This window comes from Bubalus bubalis, chromosome 10 (genome assembly GCF_019923935.1).
Source record: "Bubalus bubalis isolate 160015118507 breed Murrah chromosome 10, NDDB_SH_1, whole genome shotgun sequence".
Classification (NCBI taxonomy): domain Eukaryota; kingdom Metazoa; phylum Chordata; class Mammalia; order Artiodactyla; family Bovidae; genus Bubalus; species Bubalus bubalis.
This window is the reverse complement of record NC_059166.1, coordinates 27,557,798-27,569,430: the sequence shown is the minus strand read 5'-3', so window position 1 is coordinate 27,569,430 and position 11,633 is coordinate 27,557,798. Positions and strand designations below refer to the sequence as shown.

General features: G+C 39.9%; 1 pseudogene; it reads left to right on the top strand.

Moving 5' to 3' along the window:
• Window positions 1-10,646: 10,646 nt before the first annotated feature.
• LOC112587596 lies at window positions 10,647-11,276 on the top strand (annotated as a pseudogene).
• Window positions 11,277-11,633: the final 357 nt, after the last annotated feature.

The following is an 11,633-nucleotide window of genomic DNA, read 5'->3' as shown; positions in this document are numbered from 1 at the left end:
AGTGACTTTCTCAAAATTGCACAGAAGCAAGGAGCCTGGGTCTCTAGGGAATCTCACCAAGGGAGAGTAAAGAGACAGAGCATTGTATTTCTGAGCATTCTGAGCACTGGGGCATGTGTGCCTATTATCTCACTTGATCCTCATGTAATCTGAAGGCAAGTTTTATTGTACCCACTTTACAGATGGGCACAGTTAAGTACTTTGCCTAAGAACTCAAAGCTAGGAAGCAACAGAGTCAGAGTCTGAGTCCAGGTCAGACACAGGATCCCTAATTGTTCAACTGTGTCATACCACAAGCGGGCCTGGAATACATTTAACTGATGAGAGAAGAAACAAGATTCATAAAACCAGAAAAGAGTTCCTCAATCCAAAAATAGCCTAGTATTTTACAAGTCAAGGGGAGACATTTTCACTGGGAGAAGATAGAATACCATGGAAAACACAGTGGACTCTACGAGTTCCAGAAATGCTACAAGCTGGCTGCGAGACCCCATACCAACCTCTTAGCTTATCTGGGCCACTACTTCCTCACAATGAACAGTACAGAGGCTTCTCCTCTACCTCCAGTGTGTGTGTGAAAGTCACTCAGTTGTGTCCAACTCTTTGGGACCCCGTGGCCTGTAGCCAGGTTCCTCTGTCCATGTAATTCTCCAGGCCAGAATACTGGAGTGGGTAGCTGTTCCCTTCTCCAGGGGATCTTCCCAACCCAGGGATTGAACCCAAGTCTCCTGCATTTCAGGCAGATTCTTTACCTGAGCCACCAGGGAAGCCCTACCTCCAGACCTCCCTGTATACATATTCATCATTTCCTCCATCTCCAGGTGGACAGTTTACTTACTTGTGCTTAGGAAGGATTCATCTGTTCCTGCATCTCTGTCACTTTGCTCCTACAATCACCACACTTTAGAATCTTCGTTCTCTCTGTCTCTCCACTTGCCACTTGAGCATTTAAAACACACTCAAATCTTGCAAGAATATCAAAGTGGGTTACCATGCCCTCCTCCAGGGGATCTTCCAGACCCAGACCCAGGGTTCGAACCTGCAACTCCTGCAGCTCCAGCATTGCAGGCAGATTCTTTACCACTGAGTCACCAGGGAAGCCCACGTAGTTTGTTGGTACTTAATAAATGTTTGCTATGTAACTAGATCTCAATTTCTTTATTTCTTCCTTCTTTCCTTTTCTTCTCCTTGTTCTTCTCTCCCTCTCCCCTCTCTTTCTTCCTTCTTCCCTCCCTCAAACCCATTTGCGCAACTGATAACATTTCAACCTGAAAGTCTCACAGAACTGTCTAGAACTGAGCTCATCTACTTCAGCACCCCAACCTGCTCTTCCTTTAGCATTTCTTACACCTGAACTCCTCCTTACAACATGCCATAGAGTCCTCCGTCCAGAATAACAGCTATCTATTAACATCATTTTGGGGATATAGATGTTCAACTGGCTACAGATCTGCCACCCAAATTATATCCCTCGACCTCGTCTTCAAGGATATCATGGGAGTCTTCCAAAGGCTTTACCAAAATCACACTGCCATTCTTCTGTACCAAGTAACCACCTCGAGAAGGAATGAAGGAACTGTGACTCAGGGAGAGAAAACAGCTACCGAAAATGAAATGCAGCAAATAAATAGCCTTTAAAATCTCAACCAGAGCAGTTAGAAATAACTTCTTTAAAGTTATTTGACTGTACTGTATGAATTTTACAAAAAGCAAGGTAAAAGAAAACCTGAATCAAAATCAGGGCAGAAACGTCCCTCTTAGCTAATGTCAACATGTTATTGAGAAGAGATTGGAAGTACCAGAACTATACTACATATTATTTTAGCTTGTTGCTTTCATGTTTATACTTTGGTAAACTGGTTAGTGAATGGCTTCAGGTTCTTTCTATAGTTTGGATTACTCCCTGCAGAGCTGTTTGGACCCTGCAGCATTTCAAAAATTCAGCTGGCCTTCGTCAACTGGCAATACAAGAAACGGCTTATAAACCCATTATTTTTGTTTTCTATGAATATTGTTTACTACGGTCTCGCTTGAGAAATTCATTTTAAACCTTGTGTTAGGAAAAGCATTGCTTCCTAGAAGAAATGAGTACTTTTTCCTCTCACAGTTACTTTAGAAAACTGTTAACTGACCATAGGTTCTTTTAGGTTTCTATGAAGCTTCAAGACAAATTTATTGTCCTATTATAGGATCTGTGCCCTCCTGGCCAGATGCATACATGTGTGCTAAGTCCCTTCAGTCATGTTTGACTCTGTGTGACCCTAGGGACTGTAGCCCACCAGGCTCCTCTGTCCATTTGATTCTCTAAGCAAGATTACTGGAGTGGATTGCCATGAACTCCTCCAGGGGATCTTTCCAACCCAGGGATCGAACCCAAGTCTCTTACTTCTCCTGCATTGGCAGGCAAATTCTTTATCACTAGCGCCACCTTGGAAGCCCCCCTGGCCAGGATATATGTGTTATATTTGCTCCCAATCTCACCACCACAATTATTAACTTTCCACTCTATTTTATATAACTGTACTTTAAAAAAAAAAATTCTATTTATTTACATTTTTACATGTGTATCCATTGAGCTGCCTCAAATTCTTGGTTGAAAATTATGAAGTGTGCATTAAATTTTAATTAATTATGAATTAATTATTTAATATGAGTGCCATTATTCCCAACTAACCCATTATTATTTTTATATTTTTATTAAAAGTTAAAAAATTTGTTGTTCCAGTTTTGAAGTGAGGTGAAAGTCACTCAGCCATGTCCAACTCTTTGTGACCCCATGGACTGTAGCCCCGTTGGCTACTCTGTCCATGGGGGTTCTCCATGCAAGGATACTGGAGTGGGTTGCCATGCCCTTCTCCAGGGGATCTTCCCAACCCAGGGATCGAACCCAGGTCTGTGGCATTGCAGGCAGATTATTTATCAACTGAGCCACCAGGAAAGCTCCAATGAGAACATAATTGATATACACCACTGCTAAGTTTAAGGTGTACAGCATAATGATTTGACTTACATCATGATGAAATGAAGACCACAATATGTTTAGTGAACATCCATCATCTCATATAAATAGAACATTAAAGAAATAGAAAAAAATGTTTTTCCTTTTGATGTAGATTCTTAGGATTTACTCTCTTAATAACTTTCATGTAGAATGGACAGCAGGGTTAATTATATTTATCATGTTGTACATCACATCCCTAGTACTGTCTGTTTGTACTTATCCTCTTATTATTTTTAATGTTCTTAGGTTGTAAAGATAATTTATGCATTATCAAGGAGGGTTGCTGCTGCTGCTAAGTCGCTTTAGTCGTGTCTGACTCTGTGTGACCCCATAGACGGAAGCCCACCAGGCTTCCCTGCCCCTGGAAATCTCCAGGCAAGAACACTGGAGTGGGTTGCCATTTCCTTCTCCAATGCATGAAAGTAAAAAGTGAAAGTGAAGTCGCTCAGTCGTGTCCAACTCTTAGCAACCCCATGGACTGCAGCCTACCAGGCTCCTCCATCCATGGGATTGTCCAGGCAAGAGTACTGGAGTGGGGTGCCATTGCCTTCTCCGATCAAGGAGGGTTACCTGAACCAATTGCAGAAACCACCTTGCTACCCAGTCTGCACAGACCTAACAAGTCCCGTCCCATCTGAGGGCAACAGATCATCTTATCCACACAGCTGACATCTCTCTTTTCCAGTGTCCCTGCTCTAAATGTGGTGTCAAAAGACGATGAGATCAGTGAGATTAATTTATTATTCAGTAAATTCACATTATTTTCCTTCTTCAGTATCCAATTGAAAATCCTAATTTAGGCCTCTTTCCTCCCCTTCCTCCATTATCTGATCATTTAGTTATTTCATTCTTCACCTTCAAAAAGGACAAATGGGTTGGAAATAAACTAAATGTCCACCAACAGATGAATGGATAAAGAATATATATACAAAGGAATACAACTCAGTCATAAAGAATAAAATAATGCCACTTGGATGGACCTAGAGCTTATCATACTAAGTGAAGTAAGTCAGGAAAAGACAAATACCATATGGTATCACTTATATATGGAATCTAAATATGAGACTAATAAACTTATTTATGAAGCAGAAACAGGTTCACAGACTTACAGGACAGACTTGTGGTTGCCAAGGATGGAGTGGGAGAGGGATGGATAGGGAGTTTGGGGTTAGTGGGTGTGAATTATCAGATATAGTATGGCTAAACAACAAGATCCTACTCTATGGCACAGGGAACTATATTCAACATCCAGTGATAAACCATAATGGAAAAAAATATGAAAGAGAATGTATATATTTTAACTGAATCACTTTGCTGTACAGTGGAAATTAATACAACATTGCAAATCAACTATATTTCAATAAAATAAAATTTTAAAAAGAAAATGGAAAAGCATGACCAATTATCAGGCTATTAAAATTATGTACCTAAGACAAGAAAAAATCGAGAGACCAAATCCTTATAGTCAAAATGGGAAATTAACAATGTTCTTATTTCAGGAGGTTCTGAAAAGAAGTTTCTTCTAGAGTTATCTACAGAGATTGCTTGTATTTCCTACATGCAGTAAATATCTAAATTGTCCACTTCTATTTGATCTTGGAGATCTAAGAAGCATGGTCAGGAAAATTGTTCTTTCTCTCTTGTAAAATTATCTTAAGTTTATGCTCCTTGCTTTACTTTTTTCCTTTCCACTTTCAACCACTACTTAAACCTAATATATTAATGGAATGTTCCTTGAGAAAGTAATTATGTAAATACTAGCAAGATAAAATTATCTTGACAAAATCTACTCCAAGGGAAAAAATGCTTTCATATATATATGTGTATATATATATATATATAATCCTTTGTTTCTATTTCCTCATACTTGTGAAAGTGATATTGGCTACTTCCTTTAAAAAATGGTAGAATTTTTAGTTATTGTATCATGCTTCAATAAATAGACATAAAAAGGAACATTGTCAATAATAGAATAATTCATCATCTTATGTAGGTAACTGATTATTTATAATATTACCTGTTCCCAGGGATCAAACCCAAAGAGCCTTTTCATGAATTTGGGAAAGTGGAGCATTCTCAGAAGCTTTCACAATAATATACATTTAGCCAGAAGTGAATTTGCTGTGAAGGTAACAAGGCTGAGGCCTAAGGGCTCCTACCTTGATTTTTCCTTGACCTTGTGAGGGAACCTTTCCAATGTGTTCATAGGGTCATATATTTTTGTAAAGTTTGTAAAAATCAATTGTTTGGTCTTTTTTTGTCTCAAAGAGGATCTCCAAAATTGCCTAAGTTTTGGACTGCATAAAATCTGGATCTATGCCTCATCTCAATGGAAAGCAACCTAGCAATCTGTTTTTCTCCAAAGTAAGATTGTAAATACAGCAAACCAACTCTCTTCTGTAAAATACTGTTCTAAGTGCATGGTGGTGGTGGTTTAGTTGCTAAATCATGTCCGACTCTTGTGACTCCATGGACTGTAGTCTGCCAGCCTCCTCTGTCCATGGGATTTCCCAGGCAAGAATACTGGAGTGGGTTGCCATTTCCTTCTCCTGGGGATCTTGCCAACCCAGGAATAAAACCTGTGTCTCCTGCTCGGCAGGCAGATTCTTTACCACTGAGCCACCTGGGAAGCCCTTTAATTGCATAAGACTGAGGGAAAAAAAAAAATGTGTGCTCATTTGAGTCATTATACTAGACTATTTTGAAAGTAATATTTGGGAAAAAATGCCCTATTTAATATTCAACCAAGTCCAACTGTAATTTAAACCATTAGCATTTAGCTTCTATTAATAATTTAGCCATAACTCACACTTCCTAATAAATTAGGAGAGCTTGGCAATAATTCAATATACAATTAACATTTCACAGACATGCAGATTTTTCTTTTAATGTATGCCCGTAAAGAGGTGAAATAATATGTCTCCTCTAGCATTTCCCTTTTGAGAAAAACTACATTTTTCAAAAGCTTACATAAAAAATTACATGTCCATTATAACCGTTTCATAAGGGAAGCTAATATTTCATCAAATCAGGATAATTAGGACATATAAGTATCTTTCATCACAGTGTAATCTTTCTGTCACTGAAATGCAGCACTTATAATCCTAAACTATGCTTGCTAATCTTGGCCACAAGGAAGTTAGAGGAAAGGTAATTCATAAAACAACTCAGAAAGGTAATTCCTAAGACACCTCAGTACACTAAATCACCTAGATTACTGTGGGCCACAGTCAACATCCCAAATTATACTGAGAAACAAACAGGCAACCAAAGGGAAATATAAAGTACAATTCTGAGCAAGTTATAATTTTATCCCTTGTAGTTTGTGCCTCTCAGCCATCAAGTGGCCTAACTGTGCAAGATCTGTAGCTTCCAAATGGCGCCTTGAAGTGTGTTGCAGGCATCCAGCCTCAAGCTCACAAAGGCCACTGAGCACAATGCCCTAAAGCTTTCCTAAGTCCTACCCATGGAATTTTCCTCTGGAGCGAGTTGCCATTTCCTACTCCAAGGCATCTTCCCATCCCAAGGACTGAACCCCCATCTCTGTGTCTCCTGCATCAGCAGATTCTTTACAACCAGCACCACCTGGGAAGCCCCTCTTCAGAGAGCACTTAGACCTGAATTATGGTCAATTCTACAATTAAAATGAGATTCAGTGGTGTGTTTCTGCACCTTGAGAGTGAAGAGATTAAGTCAAGGTCAAGCACAAGGTCTCAACTTGAGGTTGGGCAGAGGGAGAGGAGAGAGCAGACAATACCAGAAAGCATCCTGATGTCGGAGTTAAAATAGTGACTTCTCCTTTAAAAGTTGCTGATGTTTTCGAGGCAGATGTGTTGTGCTGGGCATTATGCCAAGAACTGTGCATGCATATCTCACTTAAATAACTAGATATAACTGTGAAGGAGGCTTTATTATCACTGCCAGTCTACAGGTAAGGAAGTAGATTTGGTGAATAGCTAGTGCATGGAGAAGAGACTCTGGGTTTATATTCAGCCAGATTCAAGAGCCTGGATTTGAAAACATTATGCCAGTGTTTCCCAAAGTCAGAAACAGAGTCTCTGCAATCTGTGACAGGATTTTACTTGGTGCACAGATGCTTCATTAAATATTGAGAAAGGCATGACTTTCCTTTTGAAGGTCTTTCAATCCTTTTCCTGTCAAGGAGAAAGGCTCAATTTGGTATTGAATTGTCAACACCTCTCTACTCTTGCTGGTCCGCTTTTGTAAACAAGGAGACCAAGCCACAGGCTTAGCCTTCATAGGCAGTGAGTGGTATCTAGCTGGAATTTAGTGAGTATTTTCATAGTATTTTTTTCCATATATTTTATATCTGTGGAATGAAATATGGGTTTTTCATCATGTAAAACAATTTTTCAGTAAGTATATTTAAATAGTGTGCATATTTAAAGAAAATATTAAGTCACTGTGGTGACCAGCTTATGGCTATCTCCCTAGTAATGCCATCAAACACAATAAGTATTGCTGTGAAGGTATTTTGCAGATGTGACTAAAATTCATAATTGCTTGATTTTAAGTGAGGGAGATTATCTTGGAGTATCTGGGTGGGCCCAGTGTAATCAAAGGGTCCTTAAAGGGAAAGAAGGAGGCATGAGAGTCAGAAGGAGATATGAGGACAGAAGCAGGAGTCAGAGTGATGCAGCCAGAAGCCAAGGAATGTAGACAGCTGCTAGAAGGAGGACAAAGCAAGGGAATGGATTCCCGCTCTGTGTGCTGAGTCACGCTCAGTCATGTCTGACTCTTTGCAATCCCATGGACTGTAGCCAACCAGGCACCTCTGTCAATGGAGTTTTCCAGGCAAGAATGCTGGAGTGGGTTGTCATGCTCTCTTCCAGGAGATCTTCCCAACCCAGAGATCAAAGCCAAGTCTCCCACATTGCAGGCAATTCTTTACCAGCTGAGCTACCAGAGAAGCCCCAATTTCCCCCTGGAGCCTCCCAAAAGATACGGCCATGTAGACACCTTACCTCAGCCCAGATTTCAGACTTATGACCTCTAGAACTGTAAGAGAGTCATTCTGGTTGTTTTAAGCTACTAAGTGGTACTTTGTTTCAGTGGCAACAGGAAACTAACACAGTCAATGGTGTTTGCTAGGCCACAAATGACAGGGTGAGCCAGGTGGTATTAAGTTACAATACCTGTCTAGAAACCAAGGGCCAGGTTGCTTACTAAACAGTTTAGAGAGAACAGTGCTCTTCTCTGTAAACTTTGATATATGTTAGTTTATGCCTGTTAAGAGTTATTGGTGTATAGCAGGTGCTCTGTAAACATCCAGGGAGTGGATGGATGATGAAAGGTGAGCGAGAGACAGAGAGAAGTATTTCCCTGGAACATGCCGTGGGACTTGCTCTCCTCTACAAAGCCTGTGTCTGCTAAGTGAGAATGGCCATGTGCCTCAAAAAGAAAAATAAAAACTTTCCTGGGTCACCATTAGGAAGCCATTAGGAAGCAGTCTTAGGGCTAAAGGTTGCTGCTTGTAAATGTACCATTCTGCAGATACTAATCAGTTTCCAGGACTTTGACAATCTGCTCTTTTTGTGTTTAGGGGCAACATCTTCTCTTTTTACAGAGGGTCTGTCCTTTTTTCTTACAAATTCTTCAAATAAAGACACATTCTCGAATGAATTTTTTCTCCTTTAACCCTCGTATTTTGCCCTAATCTCTGTTTCATTATCTAGTTGCTGCTTTCCTTCTTGTCTGGACTTTCCATCATTATTTGAACCTTATGACATTACTCAAATAGAAAGTTTAACCCATCTCAAGCATTGACTTCTGGGTATGCTAATACACTGCTTTTACTGAGTGTCAATTTCAGAGCCAAAAATATTTTATTTTTTAGTTTTATACAGTATGCTGCTGCTAAGTCACTTCAGTCGTGTCCGACTCTGTGCGACCCCATAGACGGCAGCCCACCAGGCTCCCGTGTCCCTGGGATTCTCCAGGCAAGAACACTGGAGTGGGTTGCCATTTCCTTCTCCAATGCATGAAAGTGAAAAGTGAAAGTGAAGTCGCTCAGTCATGCCCGACTCTTAGCGACCCCATGGACTGCAGCCTACTAGGCTCCTCTGTCCATGGGATTTTCCAGGCAAGAGTACAGGAGTTGGGTGCCATTGCCTTCTTATTATAGGCTCAAATTATTTAGATCTGCTTGAGAAGGAAATGGTAACCCACTCCAGTATTCTTCCCTGGGAGATTCCATGGACAGAGGAGCCTGGTGGGCTACAGTCCATAAGGTTGCAAAGAGTTGGATACAACTGAACAACGAAACAACAACAAAAATAATACATGCATGTTGGTTTTTTTAATGACATAGTAACAAAAAAGAATTGAACTCATGTTGAACCCCAGTTCCCTTCTGGATAGGCGTGTGTGTGTGTGTGTGTGTGTGTGTGTGAGAGAGAGAGACGAAGATACAGAATTATTCCTCCAGAGATATTCAAGGCATACGCAAGGCTATCTGTATTCTTTAACAGCAGTAGCATTCTGTACACTGTTCTTCACCTTGTTTTTTTTAACCTAAAAATCTATAGTAGTAATAATACTTCCTAGGGTTGCTGTAAGGATTAATCAGTTAATCCTCAGCTCATCCCTGGGCACTAAATGAGACTTTTGTTAAACAAAATGCTACTCTTTAAAAACAAAATTTCTAAGACTCTAAAGGATGTTATTTAAAATCAACACACCCAATCATTAATTTTTATTATTTCATATTCTTTTAAAATAATATGTAATTAAACACATATTATACTCCTACAATCAATAAAAACTTGCAATCTTGATTGTTTTTTTAAAAAATAATTTATGTAGAGCTTGTCATTAATGACTCAGCCTGTAAACTTGTAACTTTATATATTTAAAATGCAAATAAGTCATAGTTTATATAATCTGTCCCCTGATGTTGAGCATCTGTAATATTTATAAACTTTTGCACTACTGAAATAAAGGAATCTTAAAATGAAGAGGGGGGGAGGGTCTTAGAAGTCACATTTCCTAGACACAGATATATCCCACAACAGTCTGTATTACCTAACTTCTGCTGAGCACACCTAGTGAAACTCACTGCTTCAGAAGAGTCCATTTTGTGTTCCCATTTTGAATTGTTCTAATACAAAGTTCCATTTCTTTAACCCCATCTCTTGCTTTTATCCATGTCAAACCCTAAAAGATGGTGCTGTGAAAGTGCTGCACTCAATATGCCAGCAAATTTGGAAAACATAGCAGTGGCCACAAGACTGGAAAAAGTCAGTTTTCATTCCAATCCCAAAGAAAGGCAATGCCAAAGAATGCTCAAACTACCACACAATTGCACTCATCTCACATGCTAGCAAAGTAATGCTCAAAATTCTCCAAGCTAGGCTTCAACAATACGTGAACTGTGAACTTCCAGATGTTCAAGCTGGTTTAGAAAAGGCAGAGGAACCAGACATCAAATTGCCAATATCTGCTGGATCATGGAAAAAACAAGAGAGTTCCAGAAAAACATCTATTTCTGCTTTATTGACTATGCCAAAGCCTTTGACTGTGTGGATCACAATAAACTGTGGAAAATTCTGAAAGAGATGAGAATACCAGACCACCTGACCTGCCTTTTGAGAAATCTGTATGCAGGTCAGGAAACAACAGTTAGAACTGGCTTTTCCGGTAAGCGGCCTGAGGTGACCCCTAAAAATGGTGCGCTATTCACTTGACCCAGAAAACCCCACAAAATCATGCAAATCAAGAGGTTCAAATCTTCGTGTTCACTTTAAGAACACTCGTGAAACTGCCCAGGCCATAAAGGGTATGCATATCCGAAAAGCCACCAAGTATCTGAAGGATGTCACTTTAAAGAAACAATGTGTACCATTCCGTCCTTACAAGGTGGAGTTGGTAGGTGTGCACAGGCCAAACAGTGGGGCTGGACGCAGGGTCGGTGGCCCAAAAAGAGTGCTGAATTTTTACTACACATGCTCAAAAATGCAGAGAGTAATGCTGAACTTAAGGGCTTAGATGTAGATTCTTTGGTCATTGAGCACATCCAAGTGAACAAAGCCCCCAAGATGCGGCGCAGGACTTACAGAGCTCACGGTCGGATCAACCCCTACATGAGCTCTCCCTGCCACATTGAGATGATCCTTACTGAGAAAGAACAGATTGTTCCTAAACCAGAAGAGGAGGTTGCACAGAAGAAAAAGATATCCCAGAAGAAACTGAAGAAACAAAAACTTATGGCCCGGGAATAAATGCCGCAAAAAATAAATGCAAATAAAAGTAAAAAGTGTTGGTTGTCTTAAAAAAAAAAAAACAGTTAGAACTGGCATGGAACAACAGACTGGTTCCAAATAAAAGGAGTACATCAAGGCTGTATATTGACACCCTGCTTATTTAACTTATATGCAGAATACATCATGAGAAATGCTGGGCTGGATGAAGCACAAGCTGGAATCAAGGTTGCCGGGAGAAATATCAATAACCTCAGATATGCAGATGACACCATCCTTATGGCAGAAAGTGAAGAAGAACTCAAGAACCTCTTGATGAAAGTGAAAGAGGAGAGTGAAAAAGTTGGCTTAAAGCTCAACATTCAGAAAACTAAGATCATGGCATCTGGTCCTATCACTTCATGGCAAATAGA